Source organism: Bombus terrestris, chromosome 1 (genome assembly GCF_910591885.1).
Source record: "Bombus terrestris chromosome 1, iyBomTerr1.2, whole genome shotgun sequence".
NCBI classification, from domain to species: domain Eukaryota; kingdom Metazoa; phylum Arthropoda; class Insecta; order Hymenoptera; family Apidae; genus Bombus; species Bombus terrestris.
Window position 1 is genome coordinate 14,937,452 of NC_063269.1, and position 22,600 is coordinate 14,960,051.

Below are 22,600 nucleotides of genomic sequence, written 5' to 3' on the forward strand. Positions count from 1 at the left end.
ATTCTAGAGACGAAGATCGATCGTTGATCGATTCCTCCAAGAGCAAGTTTGGCTTTCGATTATCGCGAATGTCAGCGACTCGTTCGCGTCGAGCCATACACACGTCTATCGAATCGCGATGGAGACACGCCGCATTGGTGAAATGAATTCTTTATCGATGCTTCTTATCGGTAGGACTATCGGTTCGTTTTGCGGCAGCTTTTTACCCAAGAATCTCGAGATAGAAGTCGTTTTACGTATTGTTGTTGGAAATGGCGTTACTGATCGAATCATTCAATAGTGATTGAAATCAGAATCTGCCATCTACAGTACAGTGAAACTTGAAACTTGACACTTGAGAAGAAATTTCAGTTTCATATATAAACTAATTCTTAGTGTAATATGTATCTAAATACATGATGCATGCATATAGTGATGTTATGTGTGTTATAAACTTTTTGAAATTCCATTAACATTGTACTAAAAGGCACTACTACTATATTGTACCTGTTGGTAAAATTTGAAATCAATTTGAAAATGTATATATCATGAAGATGTTACAAGTAGAGTTATTTACCACAATCATATATTTCGTATAAAATTAATATGCAGTACAAACACACAAAACAAGAAAATTAAGTAAAAATCTACGCTGTACTAAGAAGCACTACTATTACATTGTACCTGTTGGTAAAATTTCAAATCAATTTGAAAATGTATACATCATGAAGAAGTTACAAGTAGAGTTATTTACCGCAATTATATATTTCGTATAAAATTAATATGCAGTACAAACACACAAAACAAGAAAATTAAGTAAAAATCTATGACATATTTATATTAAAAAAACCAAACAATTTTGATGTTGGCTAATGAAAACGTGATTTATTTAAATTCCGCACTTTGCTCATAACACGATATATTTAAATACGATAGACGTCGAAATGATTCTTGGGACGTTACATTTTTTCGTGAAATACGATTAATTTAAAATCTCGAGTTCACGGGCAATCCCATCGAGGGCAATAAATTGAAATAAAATCTCGCCGGAATCATAGGTGCAACGCAGAGGTCGCATTTGGTTCCCCATTACTTAATCTAGTTGGAAATTTAAACATACTCTCGTTTAAATCATACAATGCCAGATAAATATAGAAAACGGGGAAGGGATTACGTTATCAGAAATGAATGGCAAAGATAATATTATCTGTGAAAAAACGTAAAAATTTTCGAAATGCATCGCTCTCAACAAAGCAGAAATAAATTCCACACGCTATCTGTATACCGAATAACTTTTCGAACACGCGGCATTCGTTCCGCTGCCTTTTTCCCTCTTGCACGTAATTCGCACCGATTAACCCGACCGTGAACGCTCTCGAATTCTCGTTCGTATCTCTCGTCAGTGGAAACGCGCGCGTGTTTCACCGTATCTCGCGCGGTACGTGAACATTTCGTGCATCATGAGAAAAATGTCACACAAAGAATAATTACATCGATTTCTATGGACCTCCCTAAACACACGCGCCCGTAATTATCGTCCAGTCCTGCGTTATCTGTCCCAAGCCGGCATGTCGAACGATAATAAGTGTGTGCATCGAAAAATTAGAGATAATATGTATCTGACACACTGTTACCACACGATCTGACTTAACAGGCGATTATCGTTATTAGCTTTATTGGCTTTATGGTCTCAGTGGATCGTTTTTACCCCCTTTTATATTTCACTTTTGTTTCACATATTTTCAAATTTACCTCGTGGGATTTATTGATAACAAACTGAACGCGTTAATTTTGGTAATAGGTGTCTGGTGAAAAGAAGTTTGCTGGTAAGGTTGAGGGCGAATTCATTTTTTCAGTTACAGCAATGTCACTCGTAGAATCATAGTGTTATCGATGAAACATTTGATTTCTTAAGATTATTAGAAGTTTTTATTATCTGAAATTATCTAAAATGAAAAATAGCTAATGTTAATACATTTTATATTAATGGGTATATATATGTAATATCTTAAATGGTGTCTAGAGCAAGGACAAGTAAAGATGCTTTATTTGTTAACAAGTTGATATAGTTTGTGTATTTAATAACGATGAATATAATGATAAAGCGTGACAGATTATTCAGTGATAAACAATGTCAACGTATTCGTTCGGCTTAGAGACTTTATACACCCGACCTCTCGACGTGTGCTCTTAGAATCTTCAAAAAGAACTAACTTGACCTTAAATCATTTCTTGGTCTTCTCGGAGAGACGACCCCCGCTAAGTTCGGATCACGCCACCGTTCGCGCCTATGATCACATATGCCACCTTCTTTGTGGATTGAAACAACGAACCGAAATCGACGTTTCTGAAAGTTGCTGCTTGGCGACAACTATGCGCTCGTCGATACATTATATACCCCTCGTCGGGCAGATAAGGCGATCCGCCTGCGACATTGTAGGACCGCGAGCGACGGCCAGAAACGCGACCCATACTACCCATACAATCTCGCAGCGTAACAAAGCGTACAGCCTCCTCTTATTTTTGATACTACATATATAGTTTGAACACGTGTTTAGTCTCCTCTTAGTGGCTGGGAACAAATAGCGTAAATATAACCTCTGAATACGCAGATCTGATCATTTAACAATCTGTATTGCTTTTTAGCAAAATCTATTGCATTATTATATTTTTTTCAAATTCTTCACTTCTACGCAATAAGTACGTAATGATTTCAAATTTTTAGTAATAAATAGCTCATAGCGCAAGACAATGAGTTTTTAAAAAATTATATACTTGTATTATTCACAGGATTAATCGCGAAAGACGCATAGTAATAACAAAAGCATCTCAGTTAATAATATATCATGCTGATTCAGTTCCCTTGAAAACTTAAGGGCGTCGAATGAACCTTGACTTATGAAAATTCGCGGGCTTTCCGATGCAAATTTGGTCCGAATAATTATGATAAGCAGCTGCGATGATTAATTGCTTGTGCTCCGGGGTTCAACTCGAAGGAGAGAGTAATTACTTCCACACACGGATTTCCGTAACGATAATTCCAGCAACGAGCTGACCCGGCGAAAACGATGTGTAGATTCGAAATTTATTCGTGAAACAACCGTGAAACAAAAAAGTGTACCTTTTATGAAACGGATTTTAAATGGAAGGACTGTTGAAGTGCTGCGGCAAATATCGATGTTTCCTCCGACAAGTTGTCGCAAACGATCTGATAATGACCAGAAATGGTTGCTCGAAGCATTCCGTCCTTGGATTTCTCGTTTTAGATCTTATCTCTGAGTACGAACGTTTCTTCGAAGATGAAGTTGTGAAATTTGCAGCGTTATCGCTCGTCGAATCGTGAAATAATATGGAATTAAGAACAGGTATAAATAGAAAGGATGAAGATTGGATTGAGAAAATTAAAGGTTTCAACGGTAGTTCAAAGAATAGGGTGAGTTGGTGTATATAGAGGGTGATTTTAGTTTGAACGTTCGTCAGAGTTTCTGATCATAGTGATCGTTATTCCAGTCGATTTGAAAGTGTACTTGGAACTGCGGTAAAATTGTATATTTAATTTATGCAGGTTTAAAGATAATTTCAAATTACGTATTCATGCGAACTAAATGTTAGGGAATTATGCTCTTATCTAAATTACTTTCTGTGGTAATTTTCTCTTTACAATTATGTCTTTCTATTAATCTCTTGTTTATTTCTTTACCGTCTTTTTTCATTCTGAGGTATCAGAGTAAGATACATTTACATTTCTTATTCAATTTTACTTTAACTACTTCTAATAAATTGTAGCCTTTTGATATTTTAGTTTCTTAATAATTTTCTATTAGAAAAAGATTTAAATTCTATTCTTGTTTATTTTCATGGTTGAACTATTCAATTCCCAAATATACGTATATGTATGATATATATATATATATATAATATTCGACATGTAACTTCATTTAACCTTTTACCAAAATCCTCTGCAAGCAGTGACGCCTGATATCTACTTCAATTTGCCAAAACTTCAGCTCCGTCTCTTTTAGTATTCAGTCTAGGCTGTCTTTCATGTCTCGAAATACCAGTAACCAACCTAAAAGGGACTGATTTCGCACCGCCAATATGTCACAGGAACATTTTAGGGAAATTGTCCTTCCTTCCTGACTAGCGTTTGTTCATCTTCGTGGCTACTCCGCGAATCTAGATTGTCTGTTATGAGACACTTGGATACCTGAATTTGGAGATTCAAACAAAAGTGTTTAAGCGAAGATTAAGTATACCTTTTGGGAACCTGACATTTTGATGTGAGAAATGGCCGAAAGGATTTTTTTATTAACGCAATTAACAATAAAACTACTACACCAGTCAAATTGACTGGTTTTATAATTTTATTTTAAAATTTCTACTTCATGTTATATTTTTGCACAATGATGTGTAATGACTTTCGCAACGATAGTTAAAAAAATAATATAATGAATTTTATTTTGTTTTTTATGTATTCAAACTGAAAATAATTTTGTATCGAAGCTACTTACTATACCAATACCAGTCAAAATGATTGCAATCTGTTTATTGAACCTCAATTAACCAGTTTCCTCGTTTTGTACAACTTCCCACACGTTTTTAAAATTTTTACTGCGTATCATTCGATATGATGATATCAGTAATCAGGAAAATTCCGAATCGATCGCTAGATGTTAACATTACAAATACCACACCAGTCAAAATGACTGGGTCTACAATTTTATAAATGTATTAACTCTTGTTTAGATATCATGGTCCCAGATGGAATAATAATACAAATATACTACAAAACATGGAATTCCTTCTGTAAGAAAGTCATAAATCAATAAATATAAAAATATTCTATTATTACGTATTTTTTAAAGACCAGTCATTTTCACTGGTTTTGGTAGAAATAGCTTCGTGTTAACTATCGATAGTTCTAGTGTTAATATCATAATTTTGATAACGTCACGTATTTCTAATTTGCTAGGTTTTATAGTAAAAAGAGTTACACGAATCATAGTCATCGATTTTCTTTTATCTGCATTGTTAAAAATAGAATTGTAAATGTTAGAGTGGCGGTATTCGTAAGGTGATTCTGTTTCATTTATGTATTGCTTGAAAAGATCTTTTTACATGAAAGGTAGTGGTTAGATGTGGTGAAGAAGTTTATCTTTGTGAAAATGATAACAAATGAAAGTTTCTAATGGTTTGACCAGATAGAGTTTGAGTTTCAATTTAGTTAATGTACAGTCGGCTAAGGATTATAGATTGAGAATTGCATCTATTGCTCAATACCACTACAGGATGGCTATAAACAATTCTATTGCATGCAAGTTAGTCAACAGAAGCGGAGAAGTTCTGCGAACTTAATGCATTAACGTGTTTATTTGTTATAGAAAATACCGACTTCAAGACAATCATTGGAAAGAATGTACATAGTACAGATGTTACAGTTGTTACACCAGTCATTTAGGCAAAGCAGGAGCGTATTGATAGTTCTCAGATATGATAACATCTTCCATGTGAAATTCTCAAACTAGCTATAATCACTGCAAAAGTTCTTTCCATCTTTTCCAAAAGTTGTGTCTGCTCATGTTGGTTGCCAAATGTGCGACTTCGACGATTACTAAACACAAGGGAATCTTTAGAACCTGGTCTTTACAAACATTACTGAAAAATCTCTCATCGTATCATTTTACTGCAGAAAAAGAAATATGAAAAGTTGCCCATCTATAACAAAAAAAACGCATAAATAATTGTAATTTGCAACTATCATGAGTAATAGTACACTCTTCGTGCAAAAAAAAAAACATCCAGGATTAAAAAAGAAGCAATTGCATAGAATTCTATTCCTTTCATTATTTTGCTGGCACGTCGATTTCCAGCGAACATAAAGGTGCAACTCTACAGACACCTTTTAGACACGCACATTCCGGTACAACTGTCGAAACCATAGACCATTCTGGGAACGCTATCGAAAACAGGCACCGGTGGCGTATACGAAGAAAATGGCCCCTTGGACCATGGCCATCGAACGCTGGCGAGATAAACTCGGAGCAGATTCAACGTGGTATCTTTACATAAAGGCTTAAATTTCCTGTCTGATATCCTGATTTATTGTGGAAAATTGCAACGGCCGTGCCATTAACCAATGCGCTCGCGGAGTAATTGCCCTTTTCCAAGCCTGTTACCTTGTTTTCCCCAACTATCTGTCCGACGATTATGCCGCTTTCGCATCGATTCACGAACACTTTGCTTCCTATGTCACGTCGCGGCCTCTAATTGAGATTTTATCGATGGATAAGCCTGCTGCATTTTCGCAGGAGTTACACCAAGTTCCGTTCCCGTTAATTACACTACCGTTAACGATGTCTTTATTCCAATATATTATAATCTATTACATCGATGTTTATCTTCTATTCTATGAATAGGATATATTCTCAGAGACAAATTTCGAAATCTTCTTCTGTTCTTTTTTTGTTCTGTATAAGATTGTATATTTGTATATCTCTGTTCGAAATTGTTGAGATATCTCTTATTTTTAGTAGTTATGTTTAGTAAAATTCGATGTAAATTATAGACTTCGAGTTACATGCATTCGTGCAATGAAAACAAATTGACAAAAAAATATTTGTGTTACTCATGTTAAAATTGATGTGTGGCGACACTCGACCTCGGAAATTTCCAACGGTTTCGCGGCACAAGACGCTTTATCTTAAAAGCGCTATGCCGACGAGCCTTAGGTGTCATCGATATCCCTACGGCTCCTTCGCCGAATTTTCGGGAGACCGCACACATGGCAGTCGTCGCGGACTTCTAACAGACGCGCGCGATATCGATGGCTAACAAAGAAAAGAATCGGCGTGGCTTTTGAATCAAAGAGATTCAGTCTGCCCCGAGCTGCGAAGTGCGAAGGATTACTTGAAACGAGCGCTCTACTTCCTATAACCTGCGTCAAGCATTGATCGTTACCAAGCGTTGCTAACTGTTAATTGTTAATTGTGTTAATTGTTGTTTGTTGCTAGTTGTTATTGGACGTCAGTTGTTAAATAATAAACGTTTTTGTTGAAACATCTGAGCATTCCTTCTACACCTATCACGACATACCACTTCATATGTAATGTCGGACTTGGATTCGCCAAATCTGCTGTTACGCCCCGAGGCTTACTATAGGTCGTGTTCCTAACCGTCTCTCTTGGTACTATAGCGTTGCAGACAGATCGTCTTACATGACCGTCGAGATATACACAAAATAGCGATAAACGCATAGTTGTCGTCAAGCAGCGAGTTTCAGAAACATCGATTCGCCTTCGGTCCGTTATTTTATCTACACAAAAAAGGTGGCATACGTGATCATAGGCGCGAACGGTTGCGAAACTCGAACGTGGTGGGGGTCGTCTCCCAGAGAAGACAAAGGACAAAATCGAAGGGCAGTCAGTGGCAAATGAGAATTCAAACCGAATGCATCGAGAGGTTCAGAGGAATAAAATCGAGGTCGCTTAGTCAAACGAATACATCGAGAAATATTATAAAATCGGGTCGAATTACAGTAACAAACTAATTGTATCATCGTTAAATCATTTGTGATGTGTTCATTATAATTTTAAATATTGTTAAATATACAAGTTTATATTAATTTGTTATATTAATATGTTAATTCAGTGTTACACCTTGAACTACCTCTGTTATCCTAATCGAAACAGGGGAACGACTGATTCGCGGCGTCGATTATCAGAATCGTAGCGAGAATTTACGGCTCTCGCTGACGCGTTTTCCTCGCGATCGCGTCTCTTCGCGAACGATCGTAACATCTGCTATTGGACGTCGGTGTAGCGATTGGAATGGAGCATATAGGTATGTCACAGAATTATGGGTGTCTTAAACTATTTTTAAAGAGTTAGAATATTTTAGGTGATTATTCCAATTCTTTTTCATATTATGTGAGAGAAATGATTGAAGGAGTTGTAATATTATGTGTAGTTTCATGTGAATTGATATTCATAATGAGTACAGTGCTAAGATATGCTATAACTTAAACCTCGGTGACTCTTAACAGTTTTAGAGGCGTTTAGAGCATTTATCCAATAATTTGTACCTATTATTCTGAACTCTTGGGAACAATAGAACACTGATGTCAAAGGTTCACGTACTACTACTACTTGTGCGTCCAGTCGTATATTTCGAATCTGGAAGCACCGGTACTAAGGCTAAGTTAACGGCACATAAACTTGACAGAAGTCAACTGCCGTTGAACGACACTTAATCCTATATGACTGGCGAATATGTTCCACGAAATTACACAACATTTCTCTCGCTATTGTGAAACCTTCAAAAGTGTTTCTTAAGAAAAATAGATAATAACGAAAAACGAAAATGATTCAGAGGGGTAGGTCTAAAATTCACTCACCTATGACACTATACAATCAATATCGAATTGATCAATACAGAATAGTTTACAGTGACGTGATCTCTATTGATATGTAGTGAAATATCAGGACTAGGAATGAGTAATTTTTTTAGCTCGAAAGGGAATAAAGTCGACTGGGAAGCGGTATATTGCAATCATGTCTGTTCGTTGACCGTGTGACTCGGCGTGCACGATCGCCAACAGCTCATAGGACACGCCAGCGACTATAATTGAGATTTTATCGGACCGTTAAACGCTACGAAGTTCCGGTGCAACACGTGCCAAAGTTTGCACAGCGGCACGGGCCATGGTTGCTATTGCGCTTCGATGCTTCTTTAAATGCGACAAGTCGACCATCTGTTTTCATTCGACGATCATTCCAACGATTTCTAATTTCTAATTGACGTTTAACAGGAGAACGATCTTTGTTCCAGAATAGTAGACGCTGGGACTTTCTCCGCGAACTGCGTGATGATTGCTACGCCGGGCTTTTCCAGGCAACGACGAAAAATCGGTGAGTTTTTACCAAGATCTTCTTTTCAATCGTTGAGAAAAATTTGAATTATGGTGGGAATTGGGTTACATATTTTTTAAATATATTTATGGTATTTAAATACGTGGATATCTTAAATATAACGTCAATATGTTTAAACATAAGATACCCAAGATTTTTTAACCCCTTGTCGTACGATCTTTTCTGTTAGTTTTTACACTCCTACTCAAGAAAGATAGAACACTTTTTATTTTTAATGCAACTTCAATATTTGATATAAATGATTAATTTCAAATTACATGCGGTTTTTAATAGAATTTTTAATATTTGCATCCTACATGTCAGATACTTACTTTCTATTTCATCATTACTCTTTACGAATACTTAAATAGTTGACAGTTTTGAGCGAAATGTGATTACAATCTAACGCGATGTTAAGTAAAATTGTGTATAGTAACTTCTTTCTCTTTAAAGCAAGAATTAATTGCATACGACACGTGAACTGCTTATCGACCTTTCGCGCGATGTCACCAAGTAATTAAATGACTATTTTCGTGGAATTAGTCTGATTTATGTAAAAACAGATGTATAAATGTCTGATTCTGAGACAAGTTAATCGGTATTAGTTACAAAGAATTTTTTTGATAAATGGAAGACAATCATTTAAGTCCATTGCATCGTATACTTAAAATGGTTAATTTACGGGTTATTTAGCTATTATGAAAAGAAATCGTGACTTTAAAAAAATTTGGAAAAATGTGAAAAATACTTCTGTGTACCATAGAAAAGATATAATTAATCTCACTTACCAAATTTTATGAAAATAGAACAAATACAAACGAAAATAAATGAAAATGCATGATGAATGCTACATATTAAAGTTTTATGGAAACCAGCGTATGCCCTAAAACTTGTATTCAGGGGTACAACGTATGTTCATGCAATCCAGCGAGCATTCGTATACGTTACATCCCTTTCCGATACAAGATGATGCGAAACCTGTACGAAACCAGGGAAACTACTCGTGAATTCTCGTCACGTGTTGCACCCGAGACAAGAGCACGCGTCTCGACTCTTAATTCCAGCTTAAGCGTCGATCCTCTTACGTTTTCGTCGATTAAAGACACCTATCGTCGGTAGCGATTCGACAAAGTCAGACTCGCAGCACGTGGACAAAATATCGAGCACGGAACAAGAAAAGGCACTTGGAAGACGCCCTGTCTTCGCGGCCCTCGCCATCACCGCCATTAGCTCCTAATACATTAACAGGTGATAATAATGCACCCTTGTGTCACGATAGACGCTCATTCTCCACAGATTCGTCGAAATTTCGACGTGAAACTATGTTTCACGTGGTTAAGATTACTTTGCTGTTTCTTTCGCTTTCGCGGTTTCGCTGGAATTTCAAATAGCTCTCTTGGAAATTCTTGCTAGATTAGTTCGATGTTGCAAAACATTTCTTTTTTAATTCGCTTTTGTTTCTCTTCACATCTTTGTAGATTTGTGTATATGTAATTATACACATTTATGTATTTATGAGAAATTCAAAAAACATAATATACAAAAATATAAAAAGTATGACTATTGAGATATCTGTTATAAAATTTAATGAATGAATTAAATTTTTATGTATATAGGTTCCATTTCTCAAGTTACGTTGATAAAAATATAAAATTACGTAAAAATACGCAATTGTGATAAGTGCTTAAATATTTTCAGTCTGACGATTAGTTTTCAATTTTTCAGAAATCGAACAATCTCAATCTCAGTAGAACTGATCAATTTGATTTATATATATTAGGTCATCCCATAAGTTCGTTCCGTTTTTCGAGCGGTTATATATGTTAAGATTGTTTACACACCTTTCAGTTTCATGAAAAAATGTAATCCCCCTCTCGTTGTACAACTTCTTCCCATTTTTCAAGTGCATTGGTCCCTTATCGCCGTATGTTTATAAATCGACACATGAAATGTGTACACAAAAGTCGGCACGAACTTATGGGATGACCTAATACAAGGACAGTTGCACAACTCTTGAAACCAGGAAGATTCGTGATTAATTCCATAGTGTGTTCAGAAAAAGCCATTTCGAAGTTGATCCGCGAATCTCAATATTCTTTATCCCACGAACGTTATGCTCTATATCCTACTCCGTGGAACTTTTAAAAGACAGTTTCCTGTATGCTCGTCCTTTCGAACAGTTCCCCTTTCTTGTTGATAAATTCGCCGAAACTACAGAAAACTTTCCGTTGCGGATATCGTGCTCGATTTTTCTTTCTTTAAGAACGTTACGGTATAACGTTTCGACTTGAATCTATCAGCAAACAGTAACCAAAAGACCGATTTTCAATCTTGCTGTAGTTGAAATGACTAAAGTCGATATACGAAAAATTTAGTTTCGATTACTTGATGACAATACGTTTTCTTCGTTAGGCTTATTGGTGGATGCTATATATGATCTGATTTCTATTAGGTTGTTCGAAAAGTTTCTTTCGTTTCATAAGGTAATAATAGATGAACTACAATTTCTGTTTTATATTATTTTATTGAATTAGGTATGATCCATTTCGTTCTATTTCTATTATTATGTTCGTGCATAATTCAATAAAATAATATAAAACAAAAAACATTGTGCGTCTATTATTTCCCTATAAAACGAAAGAAACTTTTCGGACAACCTAATACTTTACGTACAAAGTTGGAAACGAATCCCCTGGAAAATTAAGGCCATTTTCAACATCGATTTCAGTATTTACTTGTGGAAATCACTGAAACTCGTTACTTCGGATAAAACCATAATCGTAAAAATAGATATGTATACTGCCAAATCTCAAAGGATTTCTTTCTAGTTCTAGATAGTAGGTACGAGAACTTTTATTTAGATTATGTGTAGAAAACTGAAATTCAAATGTCCCAAACGATCATTCAGTTTCTGTACAATGGAAGTTAGGGGAAGGAAAAGCGATAGACACTCGAGGATGCCATAAATATGCTTTTCTGCACAGTGCATTGTGGGTTAAGCGAATTATGACGGTAACATTCAGAGCAGATATTTCGAAGTATGTGTTGAAGTAATTACTTCAAGAAAAACATCTTGAGGTGACTTGGAGACCGCTGTTACGCAGAAAATAGAATTTAGTGAAACAAAAATATTCTAAACAAGGAGAGGTTCATATTATTGTGCCTTTGAATATAAATTATATTTTGGGTTGCAAGGTCTAGGAACAAAGGAACTAATAAATAGATTTCTATTTATATTATATTATATAATTTTTATTTATTTAACTTTTTTGGTAATGTCCTTTTGCTATAAATATATGAACGTGCTCCCTATAGATTTTATTATATTGTAACACTATGTAAAACTTATACATTATATTTATACTTATACTTATAACTTTATTTATTTCAATATATTTTTCTATTACAAATTCATCAACTCTTTCTTCTACCAGTCAACCTCAGCACCATGGAATTAATTGAAGGTTGTATTGTAGAAGCTGAGAATTCTATATCCAAGCAACTCTCTTGATCCCTCAATGATCTCGCTTTTAATTTGTTCTATGGAGTTTGCAGTATTAATGTTTAAAGAAGCCACGAATCAAATTCTATTGTTAGATATTACCAAATGCAGAGGTGAATCATATAAAAGTAAAAAAACATTCTATACTCAGTTACGGTGAATGAATGAATCGAGATAAAATGAGATATCAAATTTAAGTATCGCAATTTTAGCAGCGAAAATGCTGAAATGTCACACGTTTAACGTTAGGGTCGGCGAGCCCCGTTTTTTCTAATTTCGAAAAATTCCTGTTCTGCATTGGAAACATATGCATATTTGCGCAAACTACATACATGTTTAGCTTTTTCGAACGAAAGCTGACTTCCCATACCCAGGTTATTTAATAATATCTGAGTGTTTCTGAAGCCAATACAAATGTTTACCGAAATTCGCATCAATGGAATCAGATCAAAATGGAAAAATACACGTATTTACTGACGGATGTGCACTTTGCCAAATGATTCTGAATTAGGTAGAAGCGGAAAGCGATTGTTCTGTTTTTAATTAAGGCGAATTAGTGGATTATGTCTTACATCAATTGGGTTGGTGACATTACCACCTAATGACAAAATCTGGAATCACTTAGTTGCCAACCCATTAGTATCTATAAATAAATGCAGGTTATAGGATCGCAAAGATTAGATGAAAATTATAGAACTGATATGAAGTAAATGAAAAAGTAAGTAAATGATGTTTCTATTAGAATGATAGAGGTGCACATAAAGAGTATTTGATCTATAACTGTTAGAGCTGTGAAACAAGAGTTTGAAATTATCGTATGAACGAGAGATGCAAGGTCTCCATCAAGGTTTTATATGGAAAGAGAAAATACATGAAAAGCATACAAGTTTTGGGAAAGAGTACCTAATATTCAATATTCCTTTTTATTCCAATATTTAGTTCACTATTATCATATTTATTATATGATCACATTATCATATTTATTAAATATAGTCATTATCTTTTTTATCTAACTATAATTACAAATGCGATGAAGATATATAAACCTGTGAATTTCCTTTCCTATGATGAATAAAATCCGCAAAGGTTGGACTACTGTGAAGCGTATCTAACAAAAATTAGAATCTGCATATCAAGGCAGCACTTTGTTATCTACTTCATATAACTCGGTTAGTCGAGACACTAGCTCGAGCTCCTAATTATTAGAATTATCTGAATCAGTAATTTCTCATATGTCTCTAATCTCTTGAAGAATTTTTCTTCGGCTTCCACCTCTCATGCACTTTCTTCCTAATTCTCCATCACAATATTACGTTATTAAAACTATTATATTAAAACTACTATCCCAATCGTCGTTTATAAAGTTTATTCCCCATATGCAAAATTTAGAAGTCAAGTCTAATGAAATTCAAATACTCATCGAAAGTCGACGAAATGGCTCGCGAGTTCTTTAGTTAAAAGCTGGAATTTTCTAGCTGTGTTTAATCGTGAGGACACGGTAACCACGATTGAAACTCCACCGGAGTAGGTAGTTCCGAGTAGAACTAGTGATTATTCCCTTATCGAGGAAGGAAATGTAATTTCTCGTGAATAAATATTAGCAGACGAGAAGGAATAAGGCTTCTTCCTCTACTTTTTTTCCAACTTCGGTTTTGATACGACGCTCGATCGACCGAGATTGTGCGCGCGTCACGTCATCGTAAACCATTCAGGATAACGTGGAATAATCGCGGGGGATTCAATTGAAAAGTTCCATTATCAGCGCGAGAACGGGCCCGAGAGTACCCACTCCCGTTAACAAGCGGGTCATGATTGTGACGGGCTGCTCACGATTGTGCGCGTAATTGCCGGCTGAGAAAGACGACTGCTTTTTGAGACGACTAATTCGTCTAATCACTTGACAAACTCGTTAGAGGAGAGCGTTCGAGACGAGTACATTGAGAACTTCGTACATTCATGTTTGTTCATCTCGATGCCATGATGTGTTTCTGGATATGAATCCAATGTAATCGATAAAGTAATCCATGCCTTTGTTGTAGTAACGGGTGAATATGGGAAGTAGGAAACGAGAATGAGTTTCTGTAGGAAATTTTTGCAGAAGGAAAGCAAAAGGGAAAGTTTGGAGATTTCTTAATATTTAACTGCCACTGTAGAGTATCTCAAATATAATAAATATAATCATAACTCCATTTTCAAGTAACAAAAGACGTTTCAATTAGGTGAAGTCTTATAATTATAACTCGTAAGTTTAATCTTTTCACTTTCTAATTTTGATTACTTTGTGTAGAGATTTTGAGAATCTTGTCAGATTATTCAGGCATTTTCATATCAACATAGTAGTTAATGGTTAATTTTCTGTACGCAACATGCACATGTTTGCTCACACTCTAATAAGCAAAACGAATCATTTATGTTCAAATTTGATACTTTTATTGTTTCTTTTCCAAAAGTCGGGAGAAATTCTGGAATACTTGTCAAAGAATCTACTATGTTATGAAAACATTCGTTTAGATATATATTAAAAATTTCTTTTTTAAGAAAAATAGGAACTCATTTCTAGGAAATTCATGATTAAAAGATTTATCGATATGTCAATTTATTTGCAGGGAATTAATTAAACCGATGCGCGTAAAAGGATATTGCGAAATATGTATTACGTTAAAATATCTAAAGTTCTTTTAATAAAAGATACATATAATATCCGAAGAAATCATGGTATTTATTGCATCATGCTGAAATATTCGCAAGAAAATGAGGAAAAAGGGTAGAAGAAATGGAACATATGAATAGCGATGGTAGAACTGGCTTGGTTTCAGATACTGTAGTTATACTAGGTCGGGTTTCCATCCTTTGGCAATGCTTTCGACTTCCCAGAAGGATACGCCTTTTTCGTGTCTGGCTATAGCTGGACTTAATTCACTGTTCGTCCGCGAAGTGGCACAGGTATAATTCGCCTTTACAGACGGCACCGCCTTTCTGCGATTAATATCGAACAACCTTTCACCACATTGCACTGTTAATACGTTTCTTATAATTACATTATATCCTAATTATCGACATCACTGTCGATCCTATTAAACAAATAGAAAGGAAAGCTCGTTCGTCGAGCGACGTCGAATAACGAAGAACGTTGAATGACTCTCTTTATTGAATTCCTTGAGTACTTTTAACGTGTGCACCAGCTTATTTCACCATTATTTCATCGTGTTAGAAACGGTATAAGCTGAATAAGGGAAAAAACATTGCGGAAAAACAATCGTTTCGCGTGCACGGTTTATTAAAGGCGCCAGGAAAAAACTTCGATTCACAGTGTCAGAAGTGTAGCAAGAATCGCGAGTTTCAGTTCACGGCTTGTTGAAGCTACGACCACGTTGAAATTGTGCTGCCCTGAGCGAAGTAAATTGTGCGCCTTCTTTTAACCAGAGTTCTTCGTTGCAGCATATACACTCTTTGCCTGTGTTTAGCACGACTGTCCTCTTCGAATTTTTTTATCGAATCTTTCATAAGAGACACTTTTCTCTCGGACGTTTCGTTCTATCGTGCTGTTATCTCGTTTCTAGGATTTCGTCCCTAGCATAACCAGATACGATCATGCTCGTCTTTCTTTCTTCGGCGTGAAAAACTCGCGAACTTTGCGATTAGAGTAGCGAACACAGTCGGTTCAGGCATTAACACGTTCTGAAAGTCTCCTTTCTTTCCCTCTGGGAACTCTGCTTTTGGATAAAGCTTACTGCCATTCCTTCCTTCTTCTTTCGTGTCTTTTTCTTTTCTCGAGATGCTACAACTACTTTGTGTTCGATACACGCGTTGGAAGTGAAGATTTTGTTAGTAACAATAGGAATACAGGTATTTATCAGTCGAATACTGTTCCACTTCCAGCGGTTTTTACCTTTACAGAAATAAAGAGACAATGAATAGTAAATATGTATTGAATTCGTTACATTTATTTATTTGTACACTATACTTTTATCTTTTTCAATCATAGTTTTTTTTTTTTTTTTTTTGTTTGGATAAAAATGGATTTATCTGAAATCCATAAATCTATGTACAAAAATATAATCACAATTTGCTCAACTTAAGTTATAGTTAGCATTTACAATTATATGTGGAATTTCCATCTTACGATAATTTTAAAAGCTCAAATAAATTATTCCAGTACTTATAACTTCTTTCATAATACTCTGTATGAGAATTTACATACTTCTTCGCTAAAAACGTCGTCCTGTATTTTTTTGGCATTTATATCTGCTCGTTTATTTTATTCTTTTGTTGTATTTATTCTTTTTTTTTTTTTGAAGAGAAGGAGTCTCCCATTATCTCTGTTGGTTGATTTAAGATAAAATATTTTTGCAACGGTAACGGAAACAATTGATCAGGCAATTGGTAAAATCGAACGAACCGCGAGCGTGTACGAATTTGTTGGCGACACGGCAACGCGTTGGATGTGTCGCGTGCGCGGAACACGAGCGGAATCGGGGATTGTAACGATGTAACCGCGGTCGCTGTCGATCGCGAAACAATGCGTTTTACGGATATTTAGTTACGCGCTGTCAACGACAGCAGTTACGCCGAATTCGTGATAACGCTTCGTCGAGAGCAGATTACAGGAAATTGGTCGTTGCATCGCGCCCAGACGGAGCGACGTTTCCAAACCTTCCTACATTTGTTTATGTAAATTGCAATTTCATTTGCTTATTTTGTTTTAATCGAGATTATATCTTTTATGCAATTTCCCCATTTCCCTCTTTTGCACTTATTAAATCTCTCTCTCAAAATTACAAACATGTAGTCATACGGCACGAATTATCTTTATGGAAAAGTTTAGAACTGATGACTTTCTTTGCTCGCAAGCTATTGAAAGGAGATAGAAATCTGTGAACTTGAAAAATCTATGAATTTGGTTTATTCCAGAAGAATAGAATTTTGTTTTGCCGAAATAAACATTACTCATTTTTGATCCTTAAAATTTCAAGAAAATTATACCAATCCATGCAAAAGGATTTACATACGTTCTCAAAATATCTAATAAAGATGAAAATCATTTTTTCCAATTGTTAATTTGTATCATGTCAGCATTTACATATTTGAAAGAAATATATTGTCACAGAATCGGACGGAACACACCAAAAATCCTATCAAGCGTAAAGTACGACCATTTCTCGTCTCCCTTTGACATTTGTGTCTCATCTTTTTTCTCAGAAATCATACATATCTAGATTAAGTGATTTTGTTGCGGCAGGTGCAATAAAAAAATGGAGTAAACCTGTGGAATAAATGAGCGGTTGCTTTGTCGCGTACTTTCACTTCCAATTTTTGAAGCGGCTCGGCTCGGTCCAGCGGACGGGCTAATTGAAAGCAGCTTAATTTACAAAACCCTGTGGTCACGTTCTCGATCTGGATTACATGGATTATGCAGGATGACTCATCACCGCTGTTCCGAAGATATGTTACAAAGCTGATTGCGGCTATTATTTGGTTAAAGCTCGTTGCTACCGATCTTCTGTACTGCCTGTATTTCCCTGTGTTAGCTTTACGCTCATGTATACTGCGTCGTTTCTGCAATAACAGGACGCATTCGCTCGCATCACCGAAATGCAATCGTGTCAAGTGAATCGTATCAGAGACGAGTCTCTGCACGTACGACTGTGCTCTATCGCAAAGGGACACGCTCTGTCTGAAAGAGATCCTTGATCCTGTGACTTGCTTGGATCATCCAGCGTTCTGTTATTTATAATTCAAAGAGAAACAAGATAGAGGAACGATCAGATTACGATAAATAACGCATTCCAGACGCTATATGAATATTTGAAGCTATGGAAGCCGGCGAAAAGTCAGCGACCGTGATTCTTCCGAAGAATAATGGTTATGAGGAAAATTAAGCGGGATCGAGGTAAACTATGACCGATGAACCGAATCGTTTCTTGGGAAGAATGGTAAAGTAAAATGCATTTATGGCGCTCTGTTTAAAGAGTTCTTTAAGAGGATCTTAAGAGATTGCTCTTATTCTTTTAAGTATAGTTTCTTTTTTACGGTTCCTTCTAGAAACAAGCAGAAGAGAGTCGTAAAATGTTCAGACTTGCATGATCCGTGAATTAATGAGTGGAAATTGTTCAAGCAGAAGTCGTACACTGGCAAATTTAATGTCGCCTGTGATATATCTGTAATGCTTTGAGTGTTCTAATATATCGATGGAAATCTATTTGGTCGTAAAGGATAGTTTGGCGATCTTAATTTTTTCCCCGATAGAAGTCGTTGGATTTCCAACTTTTATGGTACGAGTAACAGCATAGTTCGAAATTATGGAACTTAACCCATGACACTGCTTTGAAATATCAAAAACTTATTATACCGTCATGAATAATTCATGAATATATGCAATCTGTATATGATTCATATGAAACCGGTAAGCATTCTGATATTTATAGACAGAAATGTACATTAGTCTGATAAGTCAAAGCGAATTCTGTAAAATAATAACAATATAAAGGTAAAAAGATGATATACCCAAATTTCTTCACTATAATAATATCTTATTGGCATCGAAACTCAAAACCTTCTCGAGGATTTGCGCCATATTTCCAGCCAACAGTCAAACTCACCCTCTGTAAAACGGTTCTGACATTCTCCATTCGAACTGGAGGAAAGTCGAAGTTCACCTAACCGGCCGTTTTTCCACGGAGAAGATTTATGCCCGAGAAAAATGTGCACCGTTTCCAGGTCCCGTGACTGGAAGCGAGCCGTTGGAAATTTGCGTGCGCCACGAGCAAGTGAATTCAACTGCGCGCCAGTAAATAATAAGAATCCACGGTGTCTTTAGACGTTCGGCAATTTGGGCTTCTGCCAAGTTGCGTTTCATATCTAGAAAGGTGGTTGCGTGTCGAGGCATTCGCCTCATAAATCTCACGTGGAAAGCATTACCTAATATCCTCCTTACGATTTCGCAAGAGTCGCGTTTCACTCCACGACATGGACGGAAACGCTTGGAAAATAATTATCTGTCGACTTTCACCCTGTGAACCTAGATCAAGCGCATCTACCGTGAAATATTGTTCCTTCCTCGTATTCTACCCTTTGTTGCTTCTACTGCTTCTTTACACTCGCGCCTCTAATTTTCAAAAATCTTAGATTTATTTTTATTTTATATTTATATTTATATATTTATATAATTTATAACTTTATATTTATTTTTATAGAATTTATGCGCATAAGATATTGATAATGATAACAGATATAATATTTTCAATTATAATAATCAATTTAATAGAAATAATTATTAATGCCTTATCGACGGAAAATTTCTGCTGTGAGTAGAAGTTTTTAGCGAACAATGATATCGAATATTTTAGGATATGTTCAAGAGGTCCTGATTCTTATTTCTAAATTATTATTTAGTTCACGTTGTTTAAATTACGTATTATTTGAAATATTTATATTAGGTTGTCCGATAGTTTCTTTCGTCTCATAAGGTGATAACAGATGAACAACAATTTCTGTTTTATATTATTTTATTGAATTAAGTATGATCCATTTCGTTCTATTACTATTATTATGTTCGTACATAATTCAATAAATTAATATAAAACAAAAAACATTGTGCGTCTATTATTTCCCTATAAAACGAAAGAAACATTTCGGACAACCTAATATTTCATATCAAATCAAGTTCTAATGTATTATTTCATATGATTCTTCTTGATATATTCCGTCATTAAAACGTTAAATCTCGCGAATCAAGGAACATTTTGATTCATGGTTTATGGTTAATAGTTAACCCAAATAAAAATCACAATTGAAGACATAAATTTGAATAAACATTCGTATTCCAGTCATTATAACCATCGGAACCATTAAACGTTATTTATTCACGGTCAACGACAACTTCCTATACGCACACAACACGTTCTTCTTACGTTCCCGCTCTCAATTTTGATATTCTCAATAACTCTTTATAATCCTGTGTAGGATATTTTTTCCAAGGCGGATAGGGCACATAAGGTATAAGGTAACCAGATTTCGGAAGGCAGAATCGAAACACGGCTTCCTGAACTGTGAAACAGCTCTGCTGGAAGGACTCGAAGAATTCGAAGGAAGTTCGTTCTCGATTCGTCTATTTTTTATTTTCATGAAATTCTCCGGCCGACGCTAATGAGATTTACCAGCGCAGCATATAAGCAGAGTCTTAAATTGGCCCTTGGTTCGATTATCTCGTATTCGGTTGCGGATCCAATTAGGGCGACCAATAGCGCTGGCTGGCATATAATTATAAATAAGTTTGCAAGAATGTAATTCGACGCCCATGCACGTTATTTTGGTGTAGACCATTTTATAATGGAAACTGAGTGGAGCTGATTCTCGTTCGTTAACTGAACGTCTCGTTCTCCCTGTCCTTTCCACGCTCTCAAACTTTCTTCCGGCCGAATCGACTTAATAGGTCTTGAGCATCGCGCGAAGGTAAATTGTGCGCAGCCACTTTGAGATATTGAAAGTTCGGAGAAGGGTTCTAGAAGTGACTTTCGCTCGAATTACAAAGAAAAAAAAAAAGGAACGAGGTTTCTTTAGTTGAGACTCTTCTTGAATTAAACGTCGTGAAGTACATTGGCGCTGCGGCGAAGATTAATTTTGGCGTTTGTTTTTCCGAACTTCTTTTGGAACTTCCTTCGACTCCATATTTTCTTGGATCAGTAAATTGTCCTCCACAGAAGAAACTTTCGTTGTAATTTAGTCGATCGGTGTGAAAACTTCGACTTTGGTTTTGCTGTCAAAACTAGGACTCTATGTGCTATATTTTTTTCTTTTGTGTTAGTAACGATATATCAATCTAATTTTGTAATTTTTGGGAAAGATTTATTAGAAAATGAAAATTTTAGTAGTTGTACTGTTTCATTAAAATTTGTATCTGTTGTAGAAGATGGATTGATAAATCATGATTAAACTTTAATTTAAGAATAAATGAACTCGTGAAATGAGTAATTTATTTTTTAAGAATTGAAAATTCATTATGGACTTATGTAATGAAATTGAGAAACTGTTAAGAAATGGAGGTGATCGATTTCATTTCTGACAAGTCAGAATTCATCTATTCCAATATGATCTCCGACGCACGTGTTCCTCAAATCAATTCTAACAAACTGGAGTATCGATGGAAGACGAAGACTAGCTGTACAATTTCTTACAGTGTTTCATAAGTTAGGAGAGGACGTGGAAGAAAAGTTGAGGACGCGCTAAAAGTGTGGATAATTTGTTAACGCTGAAATACTTCTAGCCCATTAAGAGCGACGCTAGTAAATAACGAGCTCGTGCTTCCATCGTACTTCGAACGACACACAATTTTATAGATGGCACGATAAATAGCAGCCGCTTGTCGATTCCATTATAGGTGTAATAAATCGCGAGCCGCTGATACGTGATGATTTACGAAAATCGACACCGGCCTTGCCTTTCCTGTAACAATATCTGCTCGACTTAGTCGACGGCGATGTTGTACGCGCGTGCCCTTTAAGAATAACGCCGTGTCGTCCGAGGTGATTCATCTTGTACGTTTGACAGACAGGTATTATTCGTGGGAACAGCGACGAAACGACGTAACCAGAACGCGTAATGAAAACAACGAAATGTTGAAGTATATATTTGGTAATATGGTTTAACCAAAGGTAGGTATCCAAAAACTAACATATGTTCGGTTAACACTAGAACTACCACACCAGTCAAGTTGACTGGTTTTAGAATTTTATTTTAAAATTTCTATTTAATGTTATATTTTTTTCTGCAATGATGTAACGACTTTCGAAACGATAGCTAAAGAATAATATAGTGAGTTATATTTTGTTTTTTATGTATTCAAACACAAAATAATTTTGTATCAAGGCTTTTTATACAAATACCAGTCAAAAAGACCGCAATCTATTTATCGAACCCCAATTAACCAGTTTCCTCGTACAACTTCCCACACGTTTTTAAAAATTTTACTGCGTATCATTCTATATGATGATATCAGTAATCAGGAAAATTACAGATCGATCGCTGGATCGCTAGTTGTTAACATTAGAAATACCACAACAGTCAATATGATTGGTTGATACAATTTTATAAATGTGTTAACTCTCGTTTAGATATCATGGTCCCAGATGGATTAATAATAAAAATGTACTACATAACATGGAATTCCTTCTGTAAGAAAGTAATAAATCAATAAATATAAGAATATTTTATTATT

General features: G+C 35.6%; 1 protein-coding gene across 3 annotated transcripts in view; it reads left to right on the plus strand.

Annotated features, from left to right (window-relative positions):
- Positions 1-22,600, plus strand: part of LOC100648546 — a 396,941-nt gene that overhangs the window by 98,952 nt on the left and 275,389 nt on the right. For 2 of the 3 annotated variants that reach the window (XM_048409433.1, XM_048409444.1), the window contains one exon: positions 8,806-8,885. The gene's annotated coding sequence lies outside the window, so the exon portion shown is untranslated. Of the gene's footprint in view, positions 1-7,686; positions 7,819-8,805; positions 8,886-22,600 lie in introns of those variants that run through there. The other variant, XM_048409440.1, reaches the window with a different exon arrangement.